Genomic DNA, 23,503 nt, shown 5'->3' on the forward strand with positions numbered 1-23,503 from the left:
AATCAAACAGATCCATTCATAGGGCTCAGAGTTTGTTCTAAGTAAGGGATAAATCTTACACCTGTGTTGGCAAAAAAAACACAAAGCAAATGGATACAAAGCTGGGGATGTGCTGGCTGGAAAATGCCAGACTCAAGCTGCAGATAAAAATAATAAGCTGCAATTTGCCACTATCACTGAGTAGTTATTTTTGAATCTGCAGGGTGAAAATTATCTAATCTGGAATTTCCCCTCACACCAGTAAGATGTAGATAGTACTCCACATGTATGACCCTCAGAACAAGCCAGGCATTTTTGCATGCATTGCAAGTTGGGATATAACAGCACAAAGTGCCCAAAGGTGACCTCCCACTCTTTTCTGTTATTGATGTTAAATGCTGGAGCAACATCATTCTGAAGCCCCTCTCTAACACAGCTCCTCCCAGGGCACAGAGACGCTGGGAGAGGAAGACTGGAATACATCCTCCTACTGTTGCTCAGTCTGCACACATGGCCATGGGAAGTGTGGTTACAGTTAGTGTACTATCAACACCTATCAAGGAAGACAGCAATTTTTACTCTTTAAAGAGATGTGAGGCAGCTTTTTTGAACCATATGCAACTGGATTTACAGTTTCTTACGGATACATTCTGCTGGAATATATCCAATTCATTTCATAAATATCTTTACCATATGGACTATTTAAGATGTTTAGAACCTAATTCGAAATATAAAGCTTTTCTATCTTAAAGTTTGTTTTCAGGTCTGGTGCTGCCTGTACTAAGAAAGATGTTTCTCACTAGCAGGACCATCAGTAAACCTCTGGAAAAGGAATTACCTAGAACAACTTAGCTTTTTGGTTCAATAGTCCCATAAGCATTAGAGTAGGATTAGGTTTTCTGCCACAAACGTTCTTATCTGAGACATTTGTGTATCATGATACATATATTACATTCTAGAGCCTACAATGAAAAACAAAGTTTGCCCTACTTTGTGGAAGAAGGTGGATTCCAGGCAAATTTCATGTTGTTGCAGATGTGAAAGGGTAGTTTTCCCCGCTTTTCTACTGCCATGCATTGAATTAAACAGCTTTTGTGTTTCAAAATCAAATTCTTTGCTTGGAGTGGTGAAGAACTGTATGAGTCTGTCCTAGTTAGAACAGCTGGGACCAGTTCATCACTGTATGGGTGTAACGCAAAACCGTGTATTCTAGAGCCTTCCACGCCATTTCCCAGAAACTGTTATCAATAGACCATTTACACCATCTGCCCAGAGCAGCCTGACTCCTCAGGCTATAAACTGGGTGTTAAGAGGCCTGTGAGATAGGAGGGTGCTCTTGTCCTCACACCCTTTGTGGAACTTCCCGCCCTGAGGGAGGTACTGGGCATTCCTGCCTGAACTGGAGGATATATAATCTTGGAGTCTTGGGACTTTTTTAACCACTCATGGGATCCAGAGGAAGACTGCAGACCACCACTCTCAACCAGACTGCAACCACCACTCTTGAGTGGACTGCAACCGCCACTTTTCAACCAGACTGCAACCATCAGTCTCGACCGGACTGCAATCACCACTCTTGACCAGACTGCACCAGCACTCTCACCAACAGGTTTTCCCCTATCCTTTTCCTTTGGACTCAGGGGGCCCAACGAACACCACTCTGTTCATGCCCCAGGGTGCTGGGTTATATATTTGGGTTTTGTGGGTTAAAACCAACTGTTTGTCTGTATAATCGTACTTATTGTATTATTTTATTAAATTGTTATTCTGATTTATAATCTCTCTTTTGAGTTGGGTTCATTTCCCCTGCTGGTTTACCTTTAAACCAGCAGAGTCTGGATTTCCCTCGCAGAAAAAAACTAAGAAATCCCACATTTTCAGTAAATCAGCCCACATTTTTACTGCACTGTCCTTTAACAGCATCAAGGAAGGATATAAGGCAGTAGAGCTCTGTCTTCAGTTCTATTTTCTTCATTTGGTTTAAATGGTGTCACAAACATTTCTTTTTTTTTTTTCAAATAAACACAGATAGGCTTTTTTATTAGCACCAAGTTTCTAGTTGAGGGAAAGGATGAGGGAAAGTTAAATTGAGTTTGCTTCATTAGAACATTAGTTGCATAATTGCTGAGATTATGCAGCTGTTACTGTCTGCAGGTGTTAAGTGCTGGGCAAGACTTTCGTGTCACTACTAGGAAAATTTTAAAATGCAAATTTTTAGTAGCAACACTGTGCATTTTTAATTATTTTAGGTAAGCTTCCATTTCTGATTATTTTGGTCCACTTATGGTTTCATATGTTTGTAAAACTGAGTATCACACACCAAAATGCTTCTTGTACTGTGATGCCACACTCACAGCAGGAGAGCAAGAACATTAACTGCCTCAGTGTGTCCTGAACAATGCATGACCTTTCTCTGTCTCTTCACATCCTTTGTAAAAGACACTTTTAAACTATCACCTCGAGAGGCTGTGACCTGTTTTGGCTACTTAACATCCACAAAGCAAGTTGAGGTCCATCTTAGTCCAGTGGGAGGCTCAGCGGGCCCATCTATTGATGTGAACATTATAGGTTTACTATTAGCCTGAAGGAAACAAGGCTAACACAATCGGATGGTTTTCCTGTACGTCCATTTTTTCTTAGCAAAGAATGTTCTTCTGAACATATTGACCAATTTCCTCTGGACTGAGGCAGCAGTAGTCTCTTCTGTGCTTCATGCATACTTCATCAAGACAGGTGGTAAAGGAGAGAACTCTTTTAATGATCCCTCCCACAGAGGAATGGCAGGAACAGTACAGCTGGTTTTTGTTTCACCTGGTAGCTGTGCCTTGATTTTCTCAGTCACCTTCACATATAGAGCTTTTAAAAAACCATGTATATTCTCACAGAAAGTTCCTTTGTGAACCCTGTAATTCACTTTTCCAAGCCTCTCAAAGCCCATTTCTCCCCCCATTAGTAGTAGAGATCTACTTTCAGCCACCTATGAAAAGATGTTATCTTGTCTGCATGTAAGGCCAACCTCTGCGCTTCCCCCTCTGCCTGGTGTTTGTAAGTCTCCCCTGTAACTCCAGGTTGGATGCTGATGACCACTGCCATCTGAAACACATAACTGCTCCTGCCTTCTGCTTTGCTGAACACCAGCTGGAGTCCTTGCCTCTTCCAGGATGGTCCTCCCAAAGGCTGGCCACAAAACAAACTATTTTCTCAATCAAAATGTAAATAAATGAAAAGGTTTTATGGATATTTCCATGGAAATGTTCAGACAAAATGTGAGCTTTCCTCTGAAGTTTTGGCTGTGAGTATTGCTGTGTTTCACAACAGCACTGATTCAGGAGTCTCCTTTTTCTGCTGCTGCTATGGTATGAGCAGCTAGCTAAGACAATCCACCCCACAAGACAACCCAGCATCCCACATGAAGAAATCCTTGTACCCTGTCTCTGTGCTCATTTTCTATAACCTGGCTTTTGACAACAAAAATCTGCATTTTACTGTGAGAAGGTGGTATTTTTCATTAAACGGTACAATTTAGCCAAGCACACGCTTTCCATCAAAAGCAATTTACATACTTTTTTTTTATATCAGTTTGCTAGTCCAAAACCTTTCCCTTGGGTCATCCCCAGGATGTGCAGGAGCCCAGGGCATGCACTGACAGACTTCTTCCACCTAAACCCACCAACGGAGCCTGCAGCACTTCAGGAGTGTTCAGCCGACCACAACTTTAATTGAGTAAATGTCCGTACAGGAGTTTTTGAAGATGCAGCAGTGGCCTCATTTCACTGTATTTTGATTACAATGTGGGTGAGATTCCTCCATCCAGGCACCTCAATGTGAGTTAGGGTGGGGTTAGTGCCATTGCCAGGACCACTTCAGATGCCTTCAGCTGTCACTCCAGAAGGACCTGGGTCTACCATGGGTCCCAATACCTGTATTGAGAGGCCTGAATTTAGCCCTTGAACTCCACAGAGCAGAAGAGGACTTCGACACCCAGTTCACAGTTGGGTGTACACATGTACACATCTAACTACAAATCACTGAACCTTAGAGCTGAGGCCCATACTATGTCTTTAGTGTGATGCTATTTAGATCCAGTCTGATAACACAGCTAAAGTCAGTGGGTTATGCTATGCCTTATACCAAATCCTCTTTGGAGAGCCAAACTCTTCCTGGTGCTGCCAGAGGAGTACACACTGTACCAACATGATGTGCAGGTGCTGATCTTCCCCTCTCCACTGACTCCAGGTCTTCACTGCATTTAATTTACACCTCCAACACTGATAAATTCCTCTCCCAAACAAGGTGCTCTCCAGGGGCTGATTTATTCACTACAGTGTATTTTAGTCACAGCAAAACCCAAGGAACAGAATATGTCTTCTCTAGCTCTGCCAGACAAGCATTTTGTATTTGATGAGGGGCAATTTATGATGGTTCTTGGCTGAGCTGAGAGCCAGCAAGTGTGGCGATCTGATTTCAGGCAGGGTAAGACTCAGGCGATGAGGGAGTGCCTTATCACTTCACAGCCTCAGTAAAATAATCCACCACTTTCTGAGAAAATGAGCTTTGAAGTGGTTCACCCACTATCCAGTGAGACACAGGCAGGAGGAGAGTTACCCTTGACCCCGAGAGCACCTGAAAATCACCCTGCTCCTCCTTCCTTCACCTTGGAGAGAACCAGCTCTGTCCTCTTCTCCTTCATCAGTATCTCACAGGCATCTCCTCCCTGCCCCCAAAATGATCTGCCTTCAATGTTTTCTGTAACAAACTCTTCCTGCTCCTGCCAAAGTTGATGGAAACCCCTTATGAGTTAGAGGGAAGGTCAGAGCCCATGGCAGGAATCCAGCCCTGTGGTTTACAGGGTTTGGGTACTCAATGACTCTTTTGCTTAACCAATTGTTTTTCTATTGAGGCTTCATGAACAATGAAAAAAATAGCAATGGTTGAGCCCATCCATGGTATGTTTTGCACGTCTCATCCACACAGAGTCACCCTCATTGCTGTTTCATAATGTCAAAAATAGAGTTTACTGTCAGGACACACCAAATAGATGAAGCACGATTTGGAGTGGAGAATGGAGCAGCTCCATAAGGAGAGCTCTCAGGCTAAGAGGAAATCACCAGTGCAGTTCCTCAAAGAAATCACATTTGAGGCAATCTCGTGGAGTGTCTTAGCAATGGCTTTCAGTCTGAATACAGATACTTGCTTTCAGACATCATCAACAGCTCAAACTTTTCCATCAAGAGCTCTTTAGAGGAATAAAATATGCCTGGTACAGGGTACAGGTGAGCACAACATTCCACTTCTGCTCATCCCCCTTACAAGGAGGAACATGAAATACCCACATGACCCTGCTAAGAGGGCCTGTGCTGGGGAGCCAGTCCAACAAGCAGAGACCGAGAGAGGCCAGGTTGTTTATCCTGTGGAGGAAAGGCAGAGGGGGATTCTATTGCTTTTCTAGAAATGTCTGCTAAAGGGCAGAGGAGTTCCTCACCTGAAAAACAATGCTTACACAAGTTTAAATGACTATGAATAATTCAGTCTGGAAACTGAGATGAGAGGAGGGATTCAGCATCAAATTTCATGTAGAGCAGTGGGGGAAAGAGTCTAAACTTCTTCCCGGCTGGAGCCTGCTATGGTTATGAAAGTACAGGGGTGTCAGTAGGGTGAGGAGACAAGGGAGTTTAGGCTGGAGGGAAAAGCCAGGATTTTGGAACTGAAAAAAATTGAACACTTTTTCAGGTAAAGAAGCCCTTCTTCAAGGCATTTTGTAGCACCAAGAGTGCTCTGCACACAGGGGGGCTGAAATAAGCAGTGTAGCACACAGCTTTGCCCTTTGCCGGTCTGTGCTGTGTGCCCCTACACGTTAGAGGCTAATGATATCCCAGCAGTAAGATGATTGCTTTTCTCTTGATGCACGCCTTCTCGCCTGTTTTAAAATGCAAAATCGACAAGGCTGAAATTTGCAACTACACGATTGTGAACATTTCTGATGTCCCATGTTGAACACACCCTTTATCCCATTTACAGCCCCATCATTAGGCCGGCAAGATCCCGGCTACCCATCATCTCCTGTGTGCAGTGCAGCATTTCTCCTCATCTGTCACTCGGGTGTCTGAGCCTCTTTATTGTTGTATCTGCATATCTCTGCAGTGATACTTTGCTTGTGTGCCAGGCACAGCTCTGTCATACTGCATGGAAAACAAAGCTCTCCTAATAGCCTTTCTCGTGATGAGTACTGAACGGTATCCCTGAAAACCTTTAAAAGAGAATAAGGATGTAAGTTGCTTCTAGTAGAAATTACGTAGTTTCAAATTGCTCATGGCTAATATATGTACTGAGGGAAAGAGAGTTCAGCTCCTCCAATACTGAATATGAATTTTGTATCTATATAATATCATAAGGACCTATATATTGAATAAATAAAGCGTGGGCAGGGCTAGTCATGATTTAATACCACAAAATTATGTCATGATTAAACCACTAAATTATTAGTCATTATTAAATCCTACTAAACCTTCCAGTGCAGGAACATTAGTGAGACCAGCTAAAACTTTCCTCATCCACCCTCCAAGGTGCCCATCCACCTCCCGTCACTCACCCTAAAGCTGTGTGCTAGGTATGGCAGTGCAGGGCCGGGGGCTGCTGCAGGCACAGCTCTCCCAGAAATGCTCTCCTCCAGGTTTACAGCAAATTTCCATCCCATGCCATCTTTATAAAAATAAACTGCTCTCTCTCTTAGCCCCAAGTGGAAATGTTCTTCTAAGGCAGTGTATTTCATTTTTAAGTAATAGCCTGCAGTGGCTTTTTCCAAAGGTCCTTTACTGCCTGGGATTGGTTTTATTTGATGGGTGAACAGTGACATCTGCTGGGAAAAATCCCCGGGAGGCGGACTGGGTTCTCGAGGTACCCAGCATCCATGTGCTCCTCCATCCCCTGCACCCCCTGCATCCCTCCCTCCACTCCCCCTCCCCTGCCAGAGGGGGCAGACTCTTCCACTGCCCATAGGGCTCGTTAGCTGCACACCAATCATTCCAGTTTGGAACAATTAAGCCTATACCTGTCTGACTGTATAAGGAGCAATTGATAAAATTCAATAGGTTTGTATCTATTTTCTTATTGCCTTTTCAAGTGATAAAGGCTGCATGTGTGCATGGGGCATGGGGTCGTGGCACGCAGTGGCTGAGCGCTCAGAGCTTTTATCCATGTCTCTCTGAGCATTGCAGTCCTTTATCTCTCTCCCATCCTGCACTATGATTTCCTGCTGCCTTCCCTTTTATTAAATTATATCTACAAAAGTACTTATCTAAAAGTGAAATTCCCTGGCAGAATTGCAAGCAGTAACTGACAGCAAGGACTGTGTTACTACAGGCACTGGGGTGTCTTTTCAGCTGGAGTGAAGTACGTCTCTGATGTCCCATATAAATGACACAATATTATACTCTCTGTAAAATTCCCTCCCCTTCAAAAAAAAAATATAAAAAATCTTTACATTAGGAAAAATACAATCTGTCACTCCAAGTGAAGCACTGAACCTGACATGTAACTAGCTGTGCACTTTCTTGGGTTGTTTGGGGCATTAGCAGTACACCTCTGGATCATGCAGGATCCAGACAATTTATAGGACCCTCATTATGGTCAGGAGCCCTCTGACTGTATCATAGTGGTTAGGTGATTTTGCAAGAGCTCTGTCTTCCAGTTTCCCTGGGAGAGGTGTGTCAGCAGCAGGCACCAGTGATATGTCTTGTACATGTCATTTAACTCTTCTGCACGGTTTTCTCATGTTATTGAACACAAGAGCTATTGCAACTTAAGAGTGTCAGCTCATGTTGATCATTATGTAACTGTAAAAAAAAAAAATACTAACATCTTGACCCTAAAGCATATCGTTTTGCACGGAAACTGAGCTGCTCACCAAATGGAGCTGCTGCTTCTGGCCTAGAAATATGGTGGTGCAAGAAGTGCTTGCTTTTAGCTGAAGGAAGAGGAAAATACAGTGCATCTGAATTTGCTTCACTACACCTGAACTTGCTAGGCAACACATGGTACCAGGACCCAAGCCCAAATTTGCCTTCAGCTCAAGCTGTCTTCCTTCCACCACAGAACCCTCATCATCCAGTCCTTCCTCCATGAAGGTCCCTACACTTCCTGTTCTCCTACCCCAAGGCTCAGACACCCCCATCCCAACCCCATCAGGGATTTCTGCTCTGAAGTTCTCGTGACTCAGCCTCTTCTCCCTGAGAACCCTGCTAATATCACCACATTAAAATATTTCCAGGAATCATGTTTCTTTTCCTCTTCTGCATGTCCCTGCTGCCCAAGGAAACATGATCTAAAATAAATGCACTGTTCAAAGATAAAAGAAGGTCTCACCAAGTGCATAACTCAGCCAGTAATTTATGTACTTCCCTCTGCAAATGTGAATAACGCTTTACAAAACTCAGGTCATGAGGCTGGAGAAATTCACTGGTCCATAAATCACCAGAACAGAAGAGGAAGTAATGGCAAACTGTATGCACATGCCACATAGGCAATTGCCACTCTGCAACTCCCTCCCACGCCGACAGAACCCCCAGCCAACAATGGATGGCATCCTCTGGCCCTTGGGCATTGAAGCAAGTGGTAGATGCTCCCTGATGCCAAGGAGGAAGAAAAAGGCAATCCCCCATGGACTGCCTGACAGAGGACTCAGGTAGCATGCTGCTGCCAGCCCAGGAGAAATAATGCCTTTCCCAGAACAAATATGATTTGTCCAAGTATGTATGTAGGTAATGCATCCAGAATGAGATTCTATCCCTATGCTGCTGCCCACTTCCTTCCCATGCTGGTTTTCTCTGGTCTTATGGAGGATACAGACAAAGCACAAATTTTGAATACGAGTTTTCTGTGGAGGGTAGCTCTGAATGACTTTTCCCACTGTATCCCCAAAAGCATTCTGACTTGAAGATATCATTACGTAAGACAACCTGCTTTCTTGCTTTGTTTAGCAAAGCCTAACCTACAGAAAGGTACAGAGATGTCTCAAGGTGACAAACATCCCCAGAGAAACTACTAAGAGAGGTCTGCAATGATGCAAACACCACGAGGTGGGGTGAAATGTTCAGAGCCAGGAAGAAGCAGAATGGGAAGCAAGTGGAATCTTTGGGAGACTCTCCCCTTTTGGAGAGACAGAGAGATGACGGAGAGAGGAAAACCTTGGAGATGCTGGGGAAGAGAGAGACAGTGAAAGAAAGAAATACTGAAATAAGCACCACTATAAAAGCTCCTTTACTATTTTCCTAACTTGGAAGAGGGCTTTTCACCTGAAATTACACTTGAAAGTATAATTTTTAAGCTAGTAAAAAAATAATAAACACATCTAACTTTCTGTTTGTGATCTGGAGAAGGAAATAAAAGATTTTCAAAGAAATCAAAGTAAAACCTTGCAAAAGATTCTTTGGGAAAAAAAATAACCTTCATTTTCATATTACTGATCTGTGACTCTTCCTACATAGCTGAGCATATTCATATGAATCACCAGTTTACTCAGAAGAGTCAATATCCAGCTCACAGCACTGAGAAGGAAAGCTGGGACAGCCAGAGCCACAGCCTTGCTTGTTTTAGACCACAGAGCTGGAGATGACATAGCAGGTGTCAGGAATCTCTTTTGCACTCATGCACTGATACAGGGGGAGACCTGACAGGGACCCACAAGGAAAAGACAACTGAATGAAGTGCTTAAGAAAGCACCAGAAAAATACTTGTTTTTGCACAGGCAGGACTAACTTCTCTTGCTGTGAAGCAATCACCTTGCATCTGCTAGGCAAAAGCTGGAGTTGAAAGCAAGCAGAATGATTGCTAAACAACTCTGCACCAAGAAGGAGGCTGAGTAACTGAGCCCTGAAGAACTGTACATATATGCATATGTTTGGGTGTGTGTTCAAATTTAGCATACTGGCAATAACACTTCTGCGAAGCAGTCAAAATCTTGAAGTTAGCACCAAAAGAGTGAGGTTCAAAAAACAGCCTGGGGAATCTTTCTGCTGTCTGTGCCATTACAGTATATACCTTCTTCGCATTTCCAAGATTTTCCCATCAGCTAGACGGAGTTGACTCTCTTTCTTGAACTGAAACAAGAGATATTCTGGTGTTTCCTTTGATTGTAGCAGCTTTATAAAGACTGAGCACTGTAATCAGGTGACCAGAGGGTAAGAAATGACAAGCTTTACTCCTTTTGACTGTATGAGTAACTTCACCAAAGGGCAAAAGAGAAACAAAAGGAATAAATAGCCTCCTCTGTCCAGGGACAAGAAAACCTAAAGCAACATCATGACGAAAGCAAAGTCGAAAGGTAAAATGCTGCACTTCTGAAACATGGTGTGAAACGGGGACTAAGTGTTCTCCACTCTTTCATCTTAACCAGCAGCTTCTGAAGAGGACACCCTGGTCAGCCTCTCCAGGCTATGTTGTGAAAGGAGAAACCTCTAAGGATTTATGTGAGGCAGCTGTGCTATCTGTAGTATCTCAATTACATCTAACTTTCAATACAGCTTGGTCATGTTCTATTTTATGTTCTGCTTCAGAACATATGAAGTCTAGAAACCAGGAACAGAAGCATAGATGCTGGGATTGTAACAGGCTTGCTCTGTACTCAAAATTTCAGAGCTATCCTACTGCTGACAAGAACTCAGGAGACTGCCTTGTAACGGTCTAATAAAGCTATCATGACTCCAGATACAGAGGCAAAAAACTGGAATGATTTATTGAACACGTGAGTGCTATTTAAGGGTCTTGGGGGCTTCCATGCTAATGAGGAGGCAGGGTTTTTCCAAACAGGGGATTCCACAATTTATTAGCATTTCCAGTAACAGGGGTGACATAAGGGGAAAAATTGATTTACATTTCTTGGATACAGTATTTACATTTGTGGGAAAAGGATTTGATATTTCCAGTAAGCAAGATTATACTGGGGAAGGGTGGTCAGCTTTTCCCAAAATAAGGATTTACAGAGGGAGGGAGAAAACAAGGGGATAACTGATAGCATCATGCAAAGTCTCTCTACATCCTGCTGGAGTAGATCAGGACAATCCACACGAAATGAATGTCAATGGCTCTTGTCTGGTCTTTTAGGTGATGTTTTTTTCCCCAGCCTCTGTGGCCCAAGGTTTCCAGCTTAAGCCCACCAAGCCCCTTCCTGATGACAGCTGAGGTTCGACTCTTACACTGCCCTGGTTGAAGTGAAAGCTCAAAGCTTGTTTTAAATTCGTGAGCACTATCTGTACTCACTCCAAGCCTCCTTATCCATAGTTCACCACACTAAGAATACCTTGTCTCTCTAGTATTGTCCCTAACAGTAGCTTAACACGAGTCCTGCTCATGACACCTTCACTGCTCCCAAGGGATTGCATTCTCCCAGATTGTCAAGATAAATAGTGCAAAACAAGCCTTTAAAGTACTGAAAGAAAAGCTTCCCAGCACACCCAGCTAGCATAGAGAGAGCACAGACACAGTGCTTCTGCAATCTCCACAGTTACAAGCACCTCAGCATTGCCTCTCAGTGTATTACACTTGACACTGCAGTCTTTTGAAATACAGGGATTTTATCCTTCTCACAAGGAGAGGTTAAAAAACAAGCTGCAGTCTTACAGTGACTTACTCTTACTGCAACAACTGCTGTTAGAAATGTTAACCCTGCCTGAGCAGACTGGAAAAAGGGAAACAAGGTAAGTAACAGTGAGGCATGGAGTCAAACCTGGTTTTTGAACTAAGTTCATTTTCTCCCTCTCCTCTCTTCTGCAGTCTCCTTTTCATAAGCAGATGGTCCAACTGTGCCAGCTTTCTTCTCTTCTTCAATGTGAAGTTATTCTATTGTCAACCAAGCTGCCTTTTTTTCCCTTAAACTATGGGGCCAACTTGCAGAGGATGTACTAAAGGACCGGCAAACACTCTCCATTTTCTTCTTGATCTAACTGCAGAAAAAACAGCAGGCACAAGGAGCTGCCTTGGTATCACCTGATAACCTTCTGGAAACGAAGGGAAGGGAAGGGCTTCATTAAGCATCATTATATTTGAATTTGACAGGTATAGGAACATCTCATTGATTTTTCTGCCACTTTCAAACACCCACTTTATGTCTTCAAACTGTCCCAAATAAACAGGCAGGGTTGACTCTTTCTTAAAATGAAGTAAAAGGTACTGAGGCATTCACTTTGATTCTAGCAACTTCTAAGAAGATCAAACTTGTTTTTATTAAAACAACCAAGAGTAGACAGGGTCCTGTTTTCTTCAGCAGGATGGCATAGTTTCACCAAAGGACCAGAAAGAAGCAAAAACATCAGGAAGTCCTCTCTGATCATGTTTCTCTATCTTGTTTCTGCTGCATCCAAGCAGTTCAACTGGTGGATTCAACTTCCAGCGCTCAGAAGCAGATTGTACTTAGGTGGGGAAACATTCCTGTGGTAACAGCCTATATGCTTTTCAGCAGTTTTCATAATATGTGATGCAAAGTGGTACGGAGCTGCACAGGGAAAAAGACTACCAAGCTAAAGGCAAGAGCATATGTATAAGTGTGAGTTGTGGCTATCTGTACATAATGAAACAACATGGGGTGTTATCTTCTCTCTTCCTCCACTCCAACTCAGCGGAGTGGAGCGCAGCTATATATGATGTGTCTAGATGTTCTCATGGCTTTCCAACTCTGGAGGTATCTCCAGAATCATACCTAGGTATGATTAATACATATCCTTAACACAGCTAGGAAAGGAGTAAGAAATGACTGGCAGATATTCTTTAAGAATAAGAATGTCTTTCTTCTTTTCTCACTTAAGTAATGAAATATTAACTCACAATAATTAGAAATATACATGACAAGAGCTTGCCCCTTTTTAGTATTCAGTGATTCCTTCTGCAATAAAATAAAAAATCAAAATGCAGGAAGATTATATTTCAAGTGCACTATCAATGTGACAGAAATGGAAAATTCATATTATATCATGCTTTTCGTGGATGAGACAGCTACTTCATTTTAAGTAAAGAACTTCCCGTGTCTTTGACTATAGCTATTTCTGGGAAAAATCCTTTTTAAAACTGTTAATCATGCACTGACAGTAGAAAAATAAAGGTCAACTTTGAGTAACATATAACCAAAATATGTCACCTGTCATTCCCCTTTTCAGCCTGGAGTTTCATAACAGGAGTTAGTCCTGTTTGTCTGCTCCTGTTTGGACTTATAACTCACTTCAAACTCCATGACTTCTTACTGGTTGTACAACTAGTGCAACTAATATGCCTCTTCTAATGACAGTACAAATGGTTTTACTATGTGTTTCAAAAAATATTACTTTTATGAATCACAAAAGAGCATATTGTCTCTTTAAAAAACCTGAAAAAAATCTTTTTAAAATCTTTGAAAAATATATCGGCATTGCAATAGTTAGAGCCTAGTCTTCCCTTGAAGAAGTGTTTTTAACACCAGATTCTATGTCAACTAACTACTGACACTAGGTTAGCTATCCCTGCCTGATCTAAATCCTAAAACTTCTGAGCTAACATATCCAACATGTTTTTAAAAGCACAATTTTATCCTTATTTGGACAATCCTGAAGAAAAAGCGTATTACTAAAACAACAAAGAACACTAGGACATTCAGCAATGTTATTCATAATTGGTTCTGGAGTTATGCTCCCATGAGCTCCAGTTCTTCAAGTGTGGGAATGAAGCTAACCATGAAATAATTTCACTGGGTTTAGCTCCAGTAAAAACATCAGGAGCGTGACTAATATATAAACGTACAAGTTCCTAACTCATTCCATGCTCAGATGATGTGTTAGCACAAGTATAAAACAGAAGATATATAAGGGATATATATACAGTGGCAAGGAAAATACAGCTGTTCTAGCCATGCTTTGTTATGCTAAATTATAATAATATCAAAGTCATAACAATATCCTGGGAAGCAGTGCATCATTTTCAGGCCTGAATTCCTCTTCCACTTTAAGGTCTAGTCATTCAGCATGGCACCAACTTGAAAGTGCTAAAGTGTACAACACGAGAACTGTCTTTGCCATCAGTTAAAGAAGATTCACTGTGGAAAGGTTTATCCCCTCTTTTGAATGGATCAGTTATTTATGCTTAAGAACTATTTTAGATTTAGTTTTGCAGGCTTCAGAATGCTTCTTATTCAGATGCATGTAGCATGTTCTGAAAATTCCTTGGTTTTAATTAAAAGGAGAAATTCCACCAGGACTGTGAGACTAGTCATTCTGGAAAAACATATCTCTGAAGTTTTGGTTCACTGAACCAAGATGACTGTTTTATTCCCAAACTTTGTTTCCTCATCCCTTAAAGAAATAATTTCTTTAAATTACCAAATTATTTGAAAAAATTTATGTTCTTTTGGGGAAAAGGAATTTCCACATGTTTCTTGCACACTGAATTAGAAGAAGCTACTGTGAGTTTTCACAAATACTTCTGGGGTGCAAGTGTGTCATTTGACATCCCACAAGAAGAGAAAATACTCATATTTGCAACATGGGGATTTGCAACATCAGTCAAGGAGAGGAAACCTAGAAATATCTGCTTGCTGCTGTCCTTGTTTACTGCCACTGACAGTCCAGGACTCCTGAGAAGCTACTGAAAGGCATGTCAGGACAACTGTCATTATTTGAGGAAGTCTCCAGCACACTTGGGACAAATTCTAGGGACTGATGGCACAGTGATGCCCCACTCTGGGACAGCAGACCATAAGAAGTTGCAGAGCTGGGGCTTCCTAGCTGCTGGTTCGAACTATTAGGGTATGTCTGCTCTCAAATAACACAGTTTAAGCCCTGGCCTTTGATGATCTTCTACACTGGATAAATGTTTGTTTGCTCTCTGCTTTGGGTGACAGCAGGCTCCTGGAGCAGCTCCCACCAGGCAGTTTGAAAGTAGTGACACCAGCTTTGTGTCTGTCTACCCACCACCACCCTCCAGCATGACCCCAGCCCATTCTTGATCTCCATGTGGTCCTGAAAACTTTGATGCCCCAACTTGGGGCATGAATCTTGCATCTACAATTTCTTGCCATTAAAGTGTGGCAAGCAGAGTCTTCAGACTGTTTTGAAGGTTGGAAGCTCAGAAAGTCACACATCATCATCATCATCACCACAATAACAATAACAGTAACAGCAGCAGCAGCAACAATCACAGAGGCAAAAGGGCAGCACGTCATGCCCAGCTGTTCCACAGGGCAGGCTTCTCTAGAGGCAGTCAGCTCTGAGCCATCTGAACAGGACTGTTTTATATGCCCTTTATACTTCTTTGGGAGCATCCTGCCCTAGAGCAGCCAGAGCACATTTAATCTCTTATCAGTCACCTCCTGGTGTGTCTGGACTGGTAAAATGGGCTGTGCTCTGGCACTGTGGACAAATGGCAGTCCCCCGTTCTCCCCTGCATGGCAGACACTTCTTCTCCCAAAATCAAGGTGGTCATATCCAGACTGCCTGGCAGGAAAGGTCCTTGGTATCTGCTGCTCTCCTCACAGTGCCCAGTACCAGCAGCCGGTAGTCAGTACCACCCTCAAAACCACGCCAGCAGCCAGGATAACCCAGCCAAACAATGTGGGAAACCACAGGGCAGTGCTCAAACATATGCCCCAACCCTTACAAACCGCAAATGGAGCTCAGATGCTCCGCTAATGGGCACATCCTGCAGTGTAGCAATCCAAAATTCGGATATCAGCAGAAAAGGAACTGCTAGGATTATGTAGCAGGCCGTGGACAACAGGGGCTGAGGGAAATTTCATCATCTAAGGGCCAGACAAGACCCACTGATATTCAACCATGTGGACTGTCCTATCTCCTGCAGCAGGATATGGAAAGACTTTGTGATGATGCTATCAGTCCATGCAGAAGTCCATTTGTTTTCTCTCCTCCCTCGTAATCCTTGTTTCAGGAAATGTTAACCATCCTCTCCACAGTGTAATCCTGGTTACTGGAAATATTAATCCTCTTCCCCCCACATGTAATCCTGGATATGGGAAATGTTAATCATTTTTCCCCCCTATGTAATCCTTGTTACTGGAAATGCTAATCAATTACGTAGTTCCCTAGTTGGCATAACCCAGCCTCCTCATTAGCGTGTTCTGCCCCTGAGACCCTTAAATAGCGTTTCATGTGTTCAATAAAGATTCCAGTTTTCACCCCCAAAACCTGAGATCGTTTAGTTTTTGGACCTTTACACTGCAGTGCCCCCTTGTCTGGTTCCTGCCAGGGAACCTTGGACACATTTTCTAAGAATATAAAACTTGAAAGCTATCAGAAGTGCAGGACCACTGGCCAGAAGCCTGAGCTTGAGAGCTGGTGGGAAACCAGGCATATTGTCATTGGAGCTAGGCTTTCCAACAGCTTAACGGTCCAGGAATTGCAAGCACCTGGCATTGCTAAAATATACATCAAAAATAGCCAGGCATTGCCTATACCTCTCCCCACATGTTCCTATGGAGAGAGTGCTCCAGAGGGGAATGCAACGGGAAAGGAAATAATCTGATGGCTTTGTAGGCAGAAAAATAGATTGACCTTGAAGCTCCAGAGAGGTAAGGGAAACAATTAAGAAAGTTCTCCAGGTATCTTGAATCAACCTCCATAAATTTTTATAACGAAATGCTGTGGCACTGCTCTTGATGTAAAATCTGGTAGCCTATTGCCATATCAACACAGTACAGGAAGCTCAGAAGGAACAGCTTGAGCCATCAGAAAAGGCTGAATGTGTTGCTTGTGAAAAGTACCCGGACTGACAGCTCCAGAAGCTAAAGGGCTTTACCTCTCTTTTCCAGTACGTGGCATTAACAACAGTGGGACACGTGTCGAACAACCCACCCCAACCTCATAAAAGAAGGGAACTCTGAACTGGGACCCATATGCTATGATAAGTCTTGAGCTGAATAGCAGTGAGGTTAAGAAAAGTCAGAGGGAAAGGTCAGAGAGGAAAGACAAATCCCTGAGAGTCTTTGAAGCTGCTCATCCCAACACTTGGGAATAGCAGAGCTGAACCTAAATTTTTCAAGAACTGTTACGTTCATCCCAAGTCCCTCAAAGGGCAAACTACTCTTACACATATTACCCTAGAAAATGTTATTCATGTTGTTCCAAAGGAATGCCCAAAAAAACCAAAGCAGGAATTAGATCTCCATGCCTACACAGATATTACTCATTTTTTTACTCTGTTAGCAGTTTTTTCTGATGTCTTAGACAAGCCAACAATAAGTGACTTTTTGTGATGTAGACTACAAAACTGGCTGTAATCACATACTTGGAGTAAAAAGTAAAGAAGTCTTTTTAAAGAAAAACAGAAATTTTTTTCATCTAAATAACTTGACATCCCTGAGGCAGAAGGGATCTTAGTCCACCTGCTCTACTACTATCAGTCTCAGGTGTTCAGGTATTCCCCATATCCCTCCTCCATGTCAGGACCCCTGGTGGTCTAGTGGTTAGGATGCGGTGCTCTCACCACTGCGGCCCAGGTTCGATTCCCGGTCAGGGAGCTCCTCTGGGCAGATGGAGCTCATCAGCCCTGTAAGGCCATCCATCTAAGAGAAAGGCACTCTAAAACAAAAACCTACATCCTGAGGACCTCGCTGCCACCGTCCAAGCTCGCTTGGCCCCGGCAGATGAACCTTAGGATTAAAGGGTGGGCTCAGTTCAGCGCACACTGTGTCTCACCTAAAAAAATCCACTGCGCAGGCTCGAAGGGTAATGACCTTTCCCAAATCTTTGTTTGTGAAGACTGGCATCCATGTCAAAACTGCCATAAACTGGAACACCAGCAGCTGTTGCATCCCGTAAAAAAAATTCTCCTAGCATTGGTCATTTCACCTCTACTAGTCAGTGCTGTGTAGCCACAAAACCAGCTAACATTGGCAGTTCTTTTCCCTTAGCCACAGTCCAAGAGCCTTTCAGGGGGGCTACTTCCAAGCTTTGCTATGGCTGAGAGATTCCTACCTGTGAATACTGAAAGACCATGAACCCTTAGATGTGTCCATGAAATATTCTGGGTTCAAATAACTATTTTTTATCAGTAGCATGCTTCACTGGAAAATGTCTGGCTAGCTAAAGGGAAGCACATTGACTGATGTTATTAGTTATCCAGTCACCCTAAGCTACCCCATTAGTGCTTCCATCTTAAAAGCCCAAATGTGCTACGCTTTTCTTTTCCCACTCTTCAATCTTATGTATGACATCAGCCAATGATACACAGATAAATTAGTTTTAAAATAATATAGTGTATACTCATCCCATTATAATCACATTATAACTGACACTGAATCATTGCTCCACAAACAGGTAAGCACAGGAAGGAGCAGGGCCTCAAATAGTCCCAACATTTCATAACTTAAAATTCCAGAAGTCTGAGTCACCCCATGGCTTACCAGAGGACCAACACTGGAACGTCCAAGAGTTGCCTGTTTGACCTCATACACTAAGTATCTAACATCATCTTAACACAGGACTTCAGCTAGAGAGTGAGAAAAGCTGTTATTTAAATTATTTTAAAATTAAAGATGATTTAATGACTAAAGATTTTGATTGGTGTCAAGAATTAACTCCAGAAGTAACCACCAAAGCCTACTTCTTGTGTTGAAAGCTGGCATGTTTTGAGCACCAGACCCACCCAGCTCCTGGTTATGGTGAAGCAAAGCATTTGCAAATGTCCTCATGGCCTCAGGGGGCAACTGAGTTCTGGCACAAGTTTTGTGCTAGGGGAAAATGGTTTTACAATTTAGAAAATAAAGCTGCTCCAACAAAAGGTGGTTATTTAATTATAGTACTTTAATAGAGACGCTTTATCTGTAATAAACAAAGCGTGTGCATGCAATTACATAATTTAGAATATCGACTACCTGTGCAGTGCAAAAATATTGCTCTCAGTTGCTTTGTTAAAATACAGTTCAGCTCCATGCATGTGGTTTTTCTGCTCTCCAGGGTGTGGAACTACTCCCTGAAAACTGAAATAAATATTCACAGGAGATAGGACCAAATTGCCTCAAGTCTTTCACAGGGATATACTGGCATCTCTCCAATGCTAAGGGAAGTCTCTAAGGCCTTCCTGGTGAATTCAGTGAGCTCCATGTAGAGTTGCTTACCCACTCCTCTGTGAGTAACCACATCTCTAAACCAGAGACAGTAAGAGACAGTAAGAAAATGTTGCTTATCTGTATAAAGAAGAACATCTTTAAGCTATGACAAAACATATAATTATATTTATCCAATATTGATGTTTCTATTTACCAGAGCAGAGAGGATGAGGCACAAAGTTTCAGTGAGTTACCAGGGCTTACCTAAAGCTACAGTTTCTAACCAATAATGTGGGCTTCAGAGGTGAGGAACGAGCATATTTTATCTGAACCATAGCCCAGTTCCCAAGCTAGCAGTCCCACAAGCCCAGTGTGGGCTCCACACGGACTTGTTGGGCTCAGGGACATGGTAATGAAAGCTGGGAGTCACTGCTCCAGTGGAGTGTATGTACCTGTAGGTCCTTGTATCAGAAGACCTAAGGTATAAGGGGGTTATTTTGGTTTAAAAAAACCATCATTTATTTACCACACTAAAAAACCCACAGGTATTTCAAGAAGTTATTATGTAAAGTTAGATATGTATTTTTTTTCTTGTAACTCAAAATCTTCTCTCTTTTGACACCAGAGCAAGGGACAATGTGTGTTATGGTATTTTGGATCTACGCATGGTCAAAAAGGACATGTATATTGACCAGTCATCTGCTATCTACCAGCATGGATAATGGTCCACTTCTCTCATGCATTATTTGTGCATTTTCTTCCCTCTCCAACCAAAAAACAACAGACTGATTGACAAACAGACTTTTCACTGGGAAATCAGATTAAAAAATATTTCACCAAACTCTGTGTAGTCTAAAACTCCAAAGAGAGCTTGGGGCTGCCACACTACATTTTCAGAATATCTGACAGCCAGGGCCAATCATAGCCTAAAATTACAGAAAAGAACAACAATTTCAGAAATTAGCAAGCAAAGAGCTGCCCTGGACACCCAAAAGGAAATACCAACTAGACACAGGCTACCGGATCCTTATCCCCAAAAGTATTTGAACCCTTCTCTCTGATCAGTATTCCCAAAGATATTTCTGCCGGACTTATGCTTATAACCAGGTCAGCTTTTTCCCATGAAAAAAACAGGGAGGAAAAAGGACTTTTTTCCAATCCTATTTAGCAAATACACAAGTGGCCTTTCTTCTAATCTGTTTAGTTTTGAGTGTCTCTCTTATTGACATAACACAAAGGATGAAATCTTCATTAGAAGAAAGGTTCAAAACTGGCTGGCACAGTCCTGAGGTTTGCAACACAAGCCAAAGGCAGAGGCAGACTCACCTCTCTTCACTCACCTCTCTTCCCTCACTTCCCTCTCTCCCTTCCTCCCTCATCTGGGAGCACAACTGAGGCAGAATTTATCCATATTAATCTGCTGGTTCTCACCTAATGAATCAGTAGGCACAAGGATTTTGAATTAAGCAAATGAAGCAGAACACAGATTTTAAAACAACAAAATGCCCTGACTGCTCATGAGTGCAAGAGGGTACTTAGGTAAGTCAGTTCTTGCCCTTTCATGGCTCTTTTTTTTTGCATGAGACTGATGTGGCAGACCCAGACCCGACTGTTGTGGGAAGACCCAGAAACTGGAGTGACTTGGTTTGCAGGAATGTCTACTCTGAGAATCCCCTGGGCCTTGGAGAGGACTGAGAGCCCGATTAGCTCAGCAGACTCCCCATGATGTACCTAATCCCAAAGTAGCTCCAGGCAATCCCGGGATACTACGGGCAGGTACAGACAAACCTGGACTTGTTCCACTTGGCAGGGTGCTGGGATGGGAAGGACAGGAGCATGGTGTGGATGGGAGCTGGCTCAGACATGCCAGATCACTGCATTAACCCAAGGTTGAACCCGAGCTCTGCTCCAAAAATACTTGGCTTTACTCTGTACTAACACAGGTTTATGGCTTCCAGAGCTAAGCCTGTAAATCCATATGGAAAGGGACACTTCACAGATTGACAAACTCAGGTCTCTGGTAGTTTGGGAATCCTTTTGCTATCTTCTGTCTCACACTGCAGATGACTAAAAACTGAGACAAGGTTTAGAGCAATGCCTAAATTGTGAAAGTAACCCAGAAAATTACCAGCTGAGTAACAACTGTGCAGTGGAACTGACGTTTCACAGGAGTATATGTAGGGAACAGAGGTTTTAAGGCAAGTCCAAGAGAGCAGCTGTTTTCATCCTGTTACTGCTCAACTCTGGGGCTGCTGAGCATTTTCTATAACATTATCTGAGCAGAGGCCAGGATCCATCAAGATTAATATGGCTTGTTTCTTGGCTTTTCTGAGCCATGACTTAATGAAATAAACTGGAATAGATTGGACAGAGTTGGCTAAGTGCCCAACACAAGCCTCGTTGTCACTTGGGAAGAGTAGCAGGCATCAGTATGAGAGGCTACAGGCTTTTGCTGCCAAGGGTTTTATTCTATCGTTCCTGATTTACGGGGTCAGGCTTGGTAGGTAGCCTGACTCTGCAGCTCCATCTCTTGGCAAACATCAGGTATCAAACATACTGCATAGGCTCCACGTACTTCAGGCAGAGATGCGCAGTAAATACTTTTCAGTGCAAGATACTCCTCATTTCCTTAGCGATAATGGAGGGACACAACTCTCACCTAAAATAGAAGAGGGAATTATCTCGTGTACTTCCTTCAGTGTTTGTTATATTATCAACTGTTGCTCTGGAAACAGTCCCCAAGTCAGAAACCAGCAACTGACAAAGAAACTGGGCTTTGTGTGGAGTTTTTATGTATTTTTTTTTTAAAAATACCTAATTAAATTTTTTTAACTGCTACTATTTTTCAGTCACGAGAAAAGATTTAGCAATTCTTGAATAAGCATTTTTATCTAAAAAAGAATTTTGTCATCTTCTCCGATCAGCCAATTTGGCCCTGTGATGGTCGATGTAATGGTATACATATCTACACTGTTCTCCTTGTTTGTAGGTCACTATGTCTCATGAAAAAAAAAAAGCCTACAAATTTGCAAACAATTATTATTTGCTGCACCGTGGCCTTCTGCAGCCTGTATGACTGATGACCTGATTGACATCTGTGCTTCCGAGTGAATCTTAGTGATTTATCCTAGTTGATAAAGTGGTTTCGTCATAAGTACAGGTTAGTTAAGACTAGTCAGACTTTTTCAGACCTGCTAATAAATCATAGTAATGCCTTAATCTGACCTGGATTAAAAGTATTTTAAAAATGGACAATACAAAAAAGTACAAAATTACTCAAGTTATGTTGTAACAAGTACAGATAAACTCAGGCTCTGGGAATGGAGAGAAATAACATGCAGATACAAAACAATCTTGGACAATCAAGTGACAAAAGATTTTTTTCTGGGAGTTTGAAAATTAACAAAGAAATGGGAGAGTGAAAATGGTGGAAAGCAAAAAAAAATTTAAGTAAATCAAGAGAGGAGCTTGGATGAGATACCAGCAAAGCAAGATGCCATCACAGCTGAATGCAGCATTTTCAAACAGGAGATGATGCTTTCTGAGAGGAAGAATATGAACTACATCTTCTAGGTTCTAAATTTAACTGTCAAGAGTCAGAAAAACACTTGGTTGTCACTGTAGGTATTTTGCCATAGATGTCTCGTAGTGCTAAAAAGAGGAAGAGTTAGGAAAGAAAAAGAATGAAACAGGGAGGCAATTGTGAAAACACTTTTTATTACCCAAACCAAGTGCATCTGGATCAGTTCTGGACACCTTGAGAAGGACAAAGCAGACATGAAAGGAGTTCAGAAATGACAATGAAAATAATTAGAGGCATGAAAAGCTTATAGATGAATAGTAAAATCAAACCTTTTTGCTTCAGAGAAGGGAAAAGATGAAGGTGTTCAAAATAATGAATGGCACCAAAGAAAATGGGTCCTGTTCATCATTTCCCATCATACAGGAGCAGGAGGGCATCTGCTGAAAATGAAAGACAAAGGGTGAAGAGCAATCCTTTCCCACAGCATATGACTGCCTGGTGAAGTTCCTTCCCACTGGAGGCAACCGAGGCCGGGAGTTTGCAAATTAAAAGGGAATGGAAATGTGCATGGAAAAAAAGACAATATGTCAAGTGCTAAAAATAAAGATGCGATTTGATTTTAGTGGAGGCTACCTTCCAGCGTAGGCTGCAAGACATAAAGTGGTCTTTGAGGGTAGGCAAGAGCAAACTTTTTCCCCTCCAAGGAGATTCATTTCATCTATCTTGCTCCAACATTTCTCAGACCTTTCACTGCCAGATCTGGCCCTTTCCATTGTCCCAAAGAGGATGCTGGAGCAGACACAGGAGTGCCTGTTTATGAATTAGCAGGTCCTGTTCTACTGCACCAGCAAATAGGAAAAAGCTGGGAGAAGCTAAATTTGGCCACGGGGAGACAAAAACAGACAGAATTCACAAGACTGCAAAAATGAAAACCAAACCCACAGTTCAGCTGAGTTCCCAAACAGCCAAATTTCAAGAGAGTGGTG

The 23,503-nt window shown here is 42.4% G+C and overlaps 1 long non-coding RNA gene across 7 annotated transcripts in view; it reads right to left on the reverse strand.

The window, feature by feature from the left end:
- Positions 1 to 23,503, reverse strand: part of LOC135410003 (uncharacterized) — a 53,098-nt gene that overhangs the window by 16,850 nt on the left and 12,745 nt on the right. For 2 of the 7 annotated variants that reach the window (XR_010428471.1, XR_010428470.1), the window contains exons 4-5: positions 22,847 to 22,954; positions 22,695 to 22,750 (exon numbers count right to left, since the gene is read on the reverse strand). This is a non-coding gene — a long non-coding RNA (uncharacterized LOC135410003). The other 5 variants (XR_010428475.1, XR_010428476.1, XR_010428474.1 and 2 more) reach the window with 5 other exon arrangements.

The sequence above is a fragment of the Pseudopipra pipra genome, chromosome 2, assembly GCF_036250125.1.
Source record: "Pseudopipra pipra isolate bDixPip1 chromosome 2, bDixPip1.hap1, whole genome shotgun sequence".
Taxonomy (NCBI): Eukaryota; Metazoa; Chordata; class Aves; order Passeriformes; family Pipridae; genus Pseudopipra; species Pseudopipra pipra.